This window comes from Juglans microcarpa x Juglans regia, chromosome 4D (assembly GCF_004785595.1).
Source record: "Juglans microcarpa x Juglans regia isolate MS1-56 chromosome 4D, Jm3101_v1.0, whole genome shotgun sequence".
Classification (NCBI taxonomy): domain Eukaryota; kingdom Viridiplantae; phylum Streptophyta; class Magnoliopsida; order Fagales; family Juglandaceae; genus Juglans; species Juglans microcarpa x Juglans regia.
Window position 1 is genome coordinate 33,458,176 of NC_054600.1, and position 8,314 is coordinate 33,466,489.

Below are 8,314 nucleotides of genomic sequence, written 5' to 3' on the forward strand. Positions count from 1 at the left end.
AGTAAATGGTATCATTTGGCTTCAAAAGAGAACAGTGCCTTCTTCTGCACTTGTAATAGATAAAAATTAACAGGCAATATAGTAACTACTGGAATTTTATCAAGAGGATTATCACTCTGACCTAGAAATAAAGTTTTAGGCCATCTCTATCATCATGAATGGCATTATCTGGGAAAACATGACACTAGAGATCTCTCTCTAAGGAAGACTATATGAACTTTTTAAACTGTGTAATGTTGCTGGATTGTATCGATATCTAGTCCTTTCAGCTTCACCACTGACTCAACATGCCCTTCAGGGTATGAAGCTCCCTTAGCCTGCACAATTTAAAACCAAAGGAAATAAATTAAAACCCTCCGCAAATATCATCACTGTGCAGCGGGAAAGAATGAAAATGGCAAAAGTCTCCCCAACATTGGACGCCAGAAAACATGACTTGGAACTTCTGGAAATGGCCGTATAAATGTTCTACTAAGCTTACCTTGCAACCTCAGCTCGTCGCTTGGCTTGCTCTGCAATCTCTGAAAGCTCCCTGTAACTACTCTTATCAGAGAAGACGTTGGATGTTTCAGGTGGTTGAAGACCATGTAGGGTCCTCTGCGCAGTTGCCCACTGTGCTTCTCTCTCTTCTTTGCCATAGTCTTTCTTTGTAGTGAAAGCAGTCTGTTGGGGGAAGGAAGCAGAAAAATCAATCAAATGAAAAGCAAGAGGAATAATACTAGATAGATTATTCTAAAAGAAAAAGACCCATCATTAGAAAAACATAAATGGTACCGAAAGAACAATACCTTGTTCTCCAAAAGATTATCCCAGGCCTTCCCACTTAGAATGTATCGGATTGCAAATTTGAGGCAATCAAGTGGGAAATACGTTACAATACTATAAAGCCAGACTACACCGGCCCAACCCCACCCAGCTCCTTTAATACGTGCAAAACCCCAATCTGCATAGACGGCTATGAAAGTAGCTACCTGCAAATTACAGGATGTGTAGTTATTTTGTTGAACAGAGCTTTAACCATTTCACCAACAAATCCATATATCAAGTCTTCAATGTCTAACGCGCAGAAACACAAAGAATAGCAAGCCTAGGAAGTCTCATTTCTGAAAAAAGACACATTTTATAAAAGGTACGTCCTTTAACTATTCAACACAATTAAATGGTATTAAAAAAAAATGGGAGTGAGCGATCTAACTATTCCTCACCGCAAAGCCAACAGCAACACACTCATTCATCTGTTTAACATTCTCCCTGTGCTCCTCTTTTACACTATAACTACATTATCGTTTAACGTTTCACAAAGAACTATAGCGTTTGACAAGGCAAGCTGAGAGAGCGAGAGAGAGATGCCTGCTCTTGGATTAAATACTTACCAGCTGAGCAAGTACAAAAGCAGTGAGCAAGAGAAGTCCAGGTCGTTCAATGAAGGACCAGCTGCGAGACCTTGTGACGAAAATAAGGGCCTGGCTTATAATACTAACTTGCAGGTACAAAGCCGCCATCATTTCTTTCTCGTTAAGTCTCAGTGATCTCACGCCAAATTTGTCCTGAATAACAAAATAAGAAAGATAAATAAAATGATATCTAAATAACAAAAATAGTGCACAATCACATGGCAGCCAGGATTTTAAAGCATACTATTAAACACTGAACAAATGGGTTAATTTGTTTCAAATACAATTAAAGAAAGTTCTAAATGCAAAAATAACATAAAACATAATTGAAAGTTGATGAATTAGTAAAGTGACCTGAAGAGAGATGTATACAAACTTCCTTAAAAGTATCACGCATCCTTAAAAGACAAAAACAGTGTTCTTAGTTCTTACTCTTTACTTTTTTAAAGCTTCTTAATATTAAACTGTCTTCTCCATTGTTTACTTTTTGTCTGTTGAAAGGGCCCTAAACAATGCAAGAGGAAGTGGAGTTGCCAACCAAAAAAGATTATATATCTTTTGAAAAAGGGAAGAAGGAACACGAATAGAATGCCCAATTATTCTAGGTCATTTACCAACAAAAGGGAATAAAATCAACAGATAGGTGAAGTAGAGCAGTGTCTCTGTTTTGCTTTTTCTTGAAGGAATTTATAAAGTTGGTTTAATAATAAGAGCGACGAAGCATTTATAATTACCGAGAAAAAGTTGGTGTCTTTCATAACCCAAAAGAATATCACTGTCATTAGTGCCAAGTAACCTCCGAGCACAATGCCAGTAGCAAAAATTTCTTTCAGTTTCCAGCTGTCTGGTTGTGGAGATGGCTTCACCCTATCCTTTGATATTGTCATGATCGTACCTAGAGAAATGGTAATGCACAAAATCAGACTCATAATCGTGCAAAGTCAGTCATGGTATATTGTGTGGAGAGACATATTCAGAGTGACTTGAAAATATGACTTACCGTCGTTTAATATGGCAATGATTAGAACCATGAATGGTGCGAAATCGAATTTCCATATCAAAGCAATAAACATGAATCCAAACTGCCAGATCAGAATAATTGACAAATGTGTTAGAATCTATAAAGGACTCGCTAAATAACAGCATTACTTGAATTATCAGTTGACATGTATATAGAATCTGTAATTATTCGTACACTTACCACTATACGAATTGTGATTGAAACTGCATATATCTGCAGAGGAGAGAGAGTACACGTGAGCATAGACACCTCTTAAACATAACTGAAACTTAAGAATGACGATGAAAGGTAACTGACTGTGTAATTCTTCATCCTCTGGAAAATGGCCCTGCTGGTCAGCACAGCACTAATAATGACACTCAAACCAGGTTCAGTGAGTACAATGTCCGAAGCACCTCTAGCTGCATCAGTAGCATCAGCAACAGCAATTCCAATATCTGCCTTCTTTAAAGCAGGGGCATCATTGACACCATCTCCTGTCATTCCACAGATGTGCTTCCTCTCTTGCAGCTTCTTCACAATTTCATATTTGTGTTCTACCAATTTCAAAGGAGAGTTAGAACAAGGAAACATGGCCATCACCTTTAAACTTACATATAAGAAAATTAAAGATATAAAAAGCGCAAACATGCGCCCGCACACACAAATCCACACCTGGAAAAACTCCTGCAAACCCATCAGCCTTCTCGATCAACTCGTCTACGGGAAGGGCTGCTATTGAAGCATCCTTGTTTTGGCCAAGCAATGAAGAAGAGGGGTACATATTTGTTCCCATTCCAAGCCTCCGACCTGTTTCCTTGCCAATGGCAAGCTGATCCCCTGGAAATATCTTAAGCAATGAAAAAACAGTAGAAAATGAAAACAAGCATAAAGAGGACAAGTCTTTCAATGAGATTACCTGTAATCATCTTGACATTCACTCCGAGGTTAAGTGCTCTTCTGATGGTTTCTGCACTGTCATGCCTAGGAGGATCAAAGAGAGGCAACAAACCAACGAACTGCCAAGGTGCTCCTGGACTATCTTTTGTTTTCTCAGGTATTTCCTGCAGACAAAATTAAGGGAATAATGAGATTCTGTATTCAACTAATGTCAGCGTTGGATGTTTCTAAATGCTACATTGCATCAAACCTGTCTTGCAACGGCTAAAGATCGAAGACCACGTTCAGCAAACTTATCAATCACTGCATGAACCCTTTTCCTAACATCTTCCTTGCAGTTGCAAAGGTTTATTATCTGTGTTTTTGGGAGAATACAAACACATGAACAATTATTTTGCAAACAATTTCTTATAACTTGATAACATGGGAAAAAGCAGGTTACCTGCTCAGGAGCACCTTTACTGGCACGGTGCCAATTTCCACTTTCATCGATGTAGGTAAGAGCAGTCCTCTTATCGACAGGGTTGAATGGAAAGAAATGAATCTCTTTGACACCAGCTCGCGCCTGCAGAATTAACAATTATATAAACATGCAGCACAATTCTTTAGAAATTACTGTGTTGATCAAATAAAAACCAAGGGGCTCCAAATCATACCTCCTTCGGATCCGCTAGCATCCCTACAATAGCAGCATCAATGGCATCTTGATTTTCAGTCCTAGAAGCCCTTGCCGCAAGAAGGATAACATGCTCTTTCTCCACGCCCTTAGCAAACACTTCAATCAAATTTCTGTCAACGGTTAACTTATTCAGGGTTAGAGTCCCAGTTTTGTCACTGCAGAGGACATCCATGCCAGCCATTTCTTCAATGGCAGTCATTCTCTTTGTAATAGCACCCTGCTGAGAGAGCCTGTGGGAGCCAATGGCCATGGTGACAGACAAAACAGTAGGCATGGCAATCGGAATTCCCCCGATCAAGAGAACCAGAAGATTATCAATTCCATCCCTATACTCGCGATGTTGTATGGGGTACATGACAATAATCTCAACGGCTATTCCAACAGCGATTGAACAAATGCAGAAATTACCAATTGCAGTGAGAACTTTCTGGAAGTGCCCAACTTGATTGGTGCTATCAACTAAATGCGCAGCTTTACCGAAAAAGGTGTGGACGCCAGTTGCGATCACGACTGCCTCTATTTCACCCTGTTTACAAGTTGAGCCAGAAAATACTTCATCTGAAGGGTTCTTAGTAACAGGAAGGGATTCTCCAGTTAGAGCAGATTGGTCAATTTTTAAAGGATCGCCCTCTAGAAGACGGGCATCAGCAGGAATAATATCTCCCAATTTGATGCTAATAATGTCTCCTGGAACCAAAATGGAAGCATCCTGTTCACTCCACCGACCATCTCTCAGAACCTGCATTATGTCGCCACAAGAAACTGTTATACTAAAAGTGGGAGAGAGAGAGAGAGATAACAGCACAAAGTTAAGCACACAAAGTTTGTAAATGTGTTTTGCACCTTAGTCTTGGGGGCAAGACCAGCCATAAGGGCTGCAGCAGCATTGCCAGCATTGTTTTCTTCGATGAAACTGATTGTCGAGTTGATCACCAATAGGACAACAATACCAACAAAATCCTGCCAATCTGGAGGTCTTCCACCGCCATTTGCCAAGGCTATAGCCATGATTGCAGCAGCTTCCATGACCCAAGATAATGGGTTCCACATAAAACCCAAAAACTTGAGAACTTTGCTTTCCTGTTAGAGAAACATGAAATGATCATTGCATGTCAACAAAAAAGAAGGCAATAATATAGCAAATTGAAGAGGAAACAAGTGTCATCAATCAATGGTTATATATGGACAGGACCTTTTTCTCTTCTAGTTTGTTTGGTCCAAAAACTTGAAGCCTGTTGGCTCCTTCCTCTGACGTTAGACCTTCCCTTGAACATTTCAACTGCTCGAACACTTCCTCAATTGGAATTCTTTCCTGTTAACAGGGGAAAAAAAAAATCTTCAATATTTTTCATGCATGATCTATAAACTAGTAACCAGATAGTATTAATGTCGTAACTACTATGGAATCAATCAAGTGCAACTCGTCATGTTGCAAAGCATGATTGTTTTCAGAGAAATTGAGAAATGGAATTAATCGAAAGGATAGACAGCAAATGTCATCTGATTCTAGACAACGATAACACTAAAATTTAGTGCTTATTGTGAAATTCAAACTTTAGTCAAGGCTCTCAATTAGTTACAACATTCAGAAAATCATACAATTCTGGATCACCAAAATTCCATACTCGGTTAGTATCATGGGGTTGCGGGTCTCCCTTATGAAGATTGACACGTTCTTTTGTTGGAAATCAATTCCAATTTCCTTTACATGAGCAATACCCGTTTGGTTTTCAAAAATTATTTTCATGCCATCATGTAAATTGTTCTCTCTTTGTTTGGAGAAGCCCTTACTCTTCACAACAGTCGGAACATGTTTGAGCCGGAGGGACAGTAGGGTTACCATTCCACACAGGTTTCCAATGGGGAAAGAAATCAATTCTTGCAGTACCGTTTGCTAATATTGGCACAATAATCTCATAAAATGATATTTGCTATAAACAAGTTTAGAAATCTATAAACTTGTTCCTATAAGGATATTTGCTAATTAAGAATTATAAGTTCAACACAATGCCAACAATTTCCATTGGTTTATTGCATTATTAATATGGCATGCATGCAATCTGCTTAAGCACAGTACGCATGTGAATTCGTCCACGGAACAAGTATCGTCACTTTCCTTGACTTCAACTGTTTGTTTGGAATCTTGACCCACAGATTATCAACTTGCATATTGAATTATTAGGTTGATTGGGTTTTTTTTTTTTTTTTTTTTTTTAAAAAAAAGGTTGCTTTGGAATTCGACACTGGTCCCATCTTTACCTAACCCAAAAGCAGTAAAATAAAAGCCCAGAGAAGAATATAATTCTTGATTTAAAAAAATAACAAGAAATATTTAATATATATATATACACGTAAAGGGACAAAAGTACCACGGAAGTACTACAAAACCCAAAAATTAGCACAGTGGAATGAGACAGAGAGCCGGACCAGTACGATATAACAAGACAGAACAGCAATGACAGGATCCTAGCTGTGGTTATAAGGTTCTTTAATGCAAATAAAATCAACTTATTAGTAAAATAATCTGATTGCCATGAAAAAATATATTTATATATAGAGAATATATAATTTTGAGAGAAAAAAAAAATCTCCGGTGATCATACGCGCTTAAGATGGCGGTTGATGACAAAAGTGGAAACAGCCTTTAAGGTTGATTCCCTGTTCAGCCACGTTCTGTGAACGAAGCGTGCGTTGTCAAGCCGCAGATTCCATGTGATTGGGCGCACGGATCATATATTTTCTCCCTTTTTTCCTTATCCGGGTTTTCATTTTTTCCTTCTTTGTGTGATGCAGATTGAACTCCTAAATTAATTATTGGGGCTTGAAAATTATTTAAGAGTAGGAACAGAATCATCAGGACCGTCCAAGCCAACTCTCTGGAGCCACGAGAATGTGGAGCCACGTGTCCTGGACGACCCTGATGCGGTGACTGTACTTTCTGGCTTCAAAAGTCGCCGTCGTTCATGCGTCCCATCGCCGATATCAGTGGACTAAACTCATAGGCAACCCGAAAGGGAAATCTCCGATACTTATCCCGCCGAAACATTAACAGAAAGGATTATCTTCGGTGAACTCGAAATTAAGCTCAACACACACACACACACACACACACAAAGAGGTCGTTTACTTTCACTGGAATGATTTAAAAATGGTAAAAATCATCTTTTGGTCGAAGAGAAAAGGTAGGAAAAAAGTGCGGACATGTTCTTCAGATCTACGCCATCCAAAATAAGCAAAACACATCGAACAAAAATAAAGAAAAATATATATATACACAATCGGGATTGCTCGAAAATATTTTGAGTTCTGAAAAGATATAAATATAGAGTGAAACGAGTAATAATCCGCATGCATGGATTGCTCGAGTTGGTTTTAGTCCTTTAACATATCAGAACGAAAACAAAAGGTAAAATTTTTTGGATCCACTGAAAGAAGTTTTCTCGGGAACCAAACATATTCATACAGAGAGAGAGAGAGGGAGGGAGAGAGAGTACCAGATCAACGGACTCATTTTTAATCTCCTCGAGACTGATGCCCTTGTCGCCAGCCATGTTGGAAAGCAGGCGAAACTATAGCCTGAGGTAACAAGAAACGGAATCGGAACAGAAACCCCTTAAGCGAGAGAAGCAGATCAAATTTATAGTAGAAAATACATGGTGGAAGAACTACAACCACTGCGTCAAAAATGAAAAAGAAAAAAGAAAATTAAATGGTAGAGAGAGAGAGAGAGAGAGAGAGAGAGTAGATGCCGACGGTGTGGTATGATTAGGAAGGACGCAATGAGGCACTTGGGTTCCTGCCTATATTGATTTTATACACAGCCAAGACGACGTTGGGTTGCTGAAGAAGACTTGCGGGGACGATTCTCTACGGGGGGCCCAAATTCCCCACCAATCCGCACTTTATGCTCCGTTCAAGAACTTTGACTTCCCACACGCTCCTTCGTATCCCACGCTCCTGATTGTTTCACACTCTCACTTGTGACCTACTCCTCAGGTAGCTCAGGTCAGGTTTTTAGCCCCTCGTTTTTTTTTTCCCTCTCTTTTGATTTTTGTTTGTTTCAATTATTATTATTTTTTTAAAATATCTTATAATTCTTTTAGATAATAAGATAATATGAGATAATTTTAAATTAAATTTAAAAGTTGAATAAAATATTATTTTTTAATATTATTATTGTTTTAAAATTAAAAAAATTAATTATTTATTATATTTTGTGTATAAATTTAAAAAAATATTAATAATAAAATGAGATGAGTTGAATTTTAACCTAAAATAGAATAGTCTGAGGTGATTACAAATTGAGCAGTAGTTTTAAGGAGATTTGTGTATTTTTCTCCT

General features: G+C 38.4%; 1 pseudogene across 1 annotated transcript; it reads right to left on the reverse strand.

Moving 5' to 3' along the window:
* Positions 1-14: 14 nt before the first annotated feature.
* Positions 15-7,762, reverse strand: LOC121261245 (annotated as a pseudogene). The gene is made up of 16 exons (XR_005939856.1): positions 7,468-7,762; positions 5,166-5,285; positions 4,817-5,053; positions 3,951-4,712; positions 3,737-3,859; positions 3,545-3,649; positions 3,314-3,458; positions 3,070-3,234; positions 2,713-2,951; positions 2,596-2,628; positions 2,395-2,476; positions 2,129-2,289; positions 1,374-1,547; positions 789-971; positions 482-663; positions 15-317 (listed from the first exon to the last, which is right to left on the reverse strand). The product of XR_005939856.1 is annotated as a plasma membrane ATPase 4-like (transcript).
* Positions 7,763-8,314: the final 552 nt, after the last annotated feature.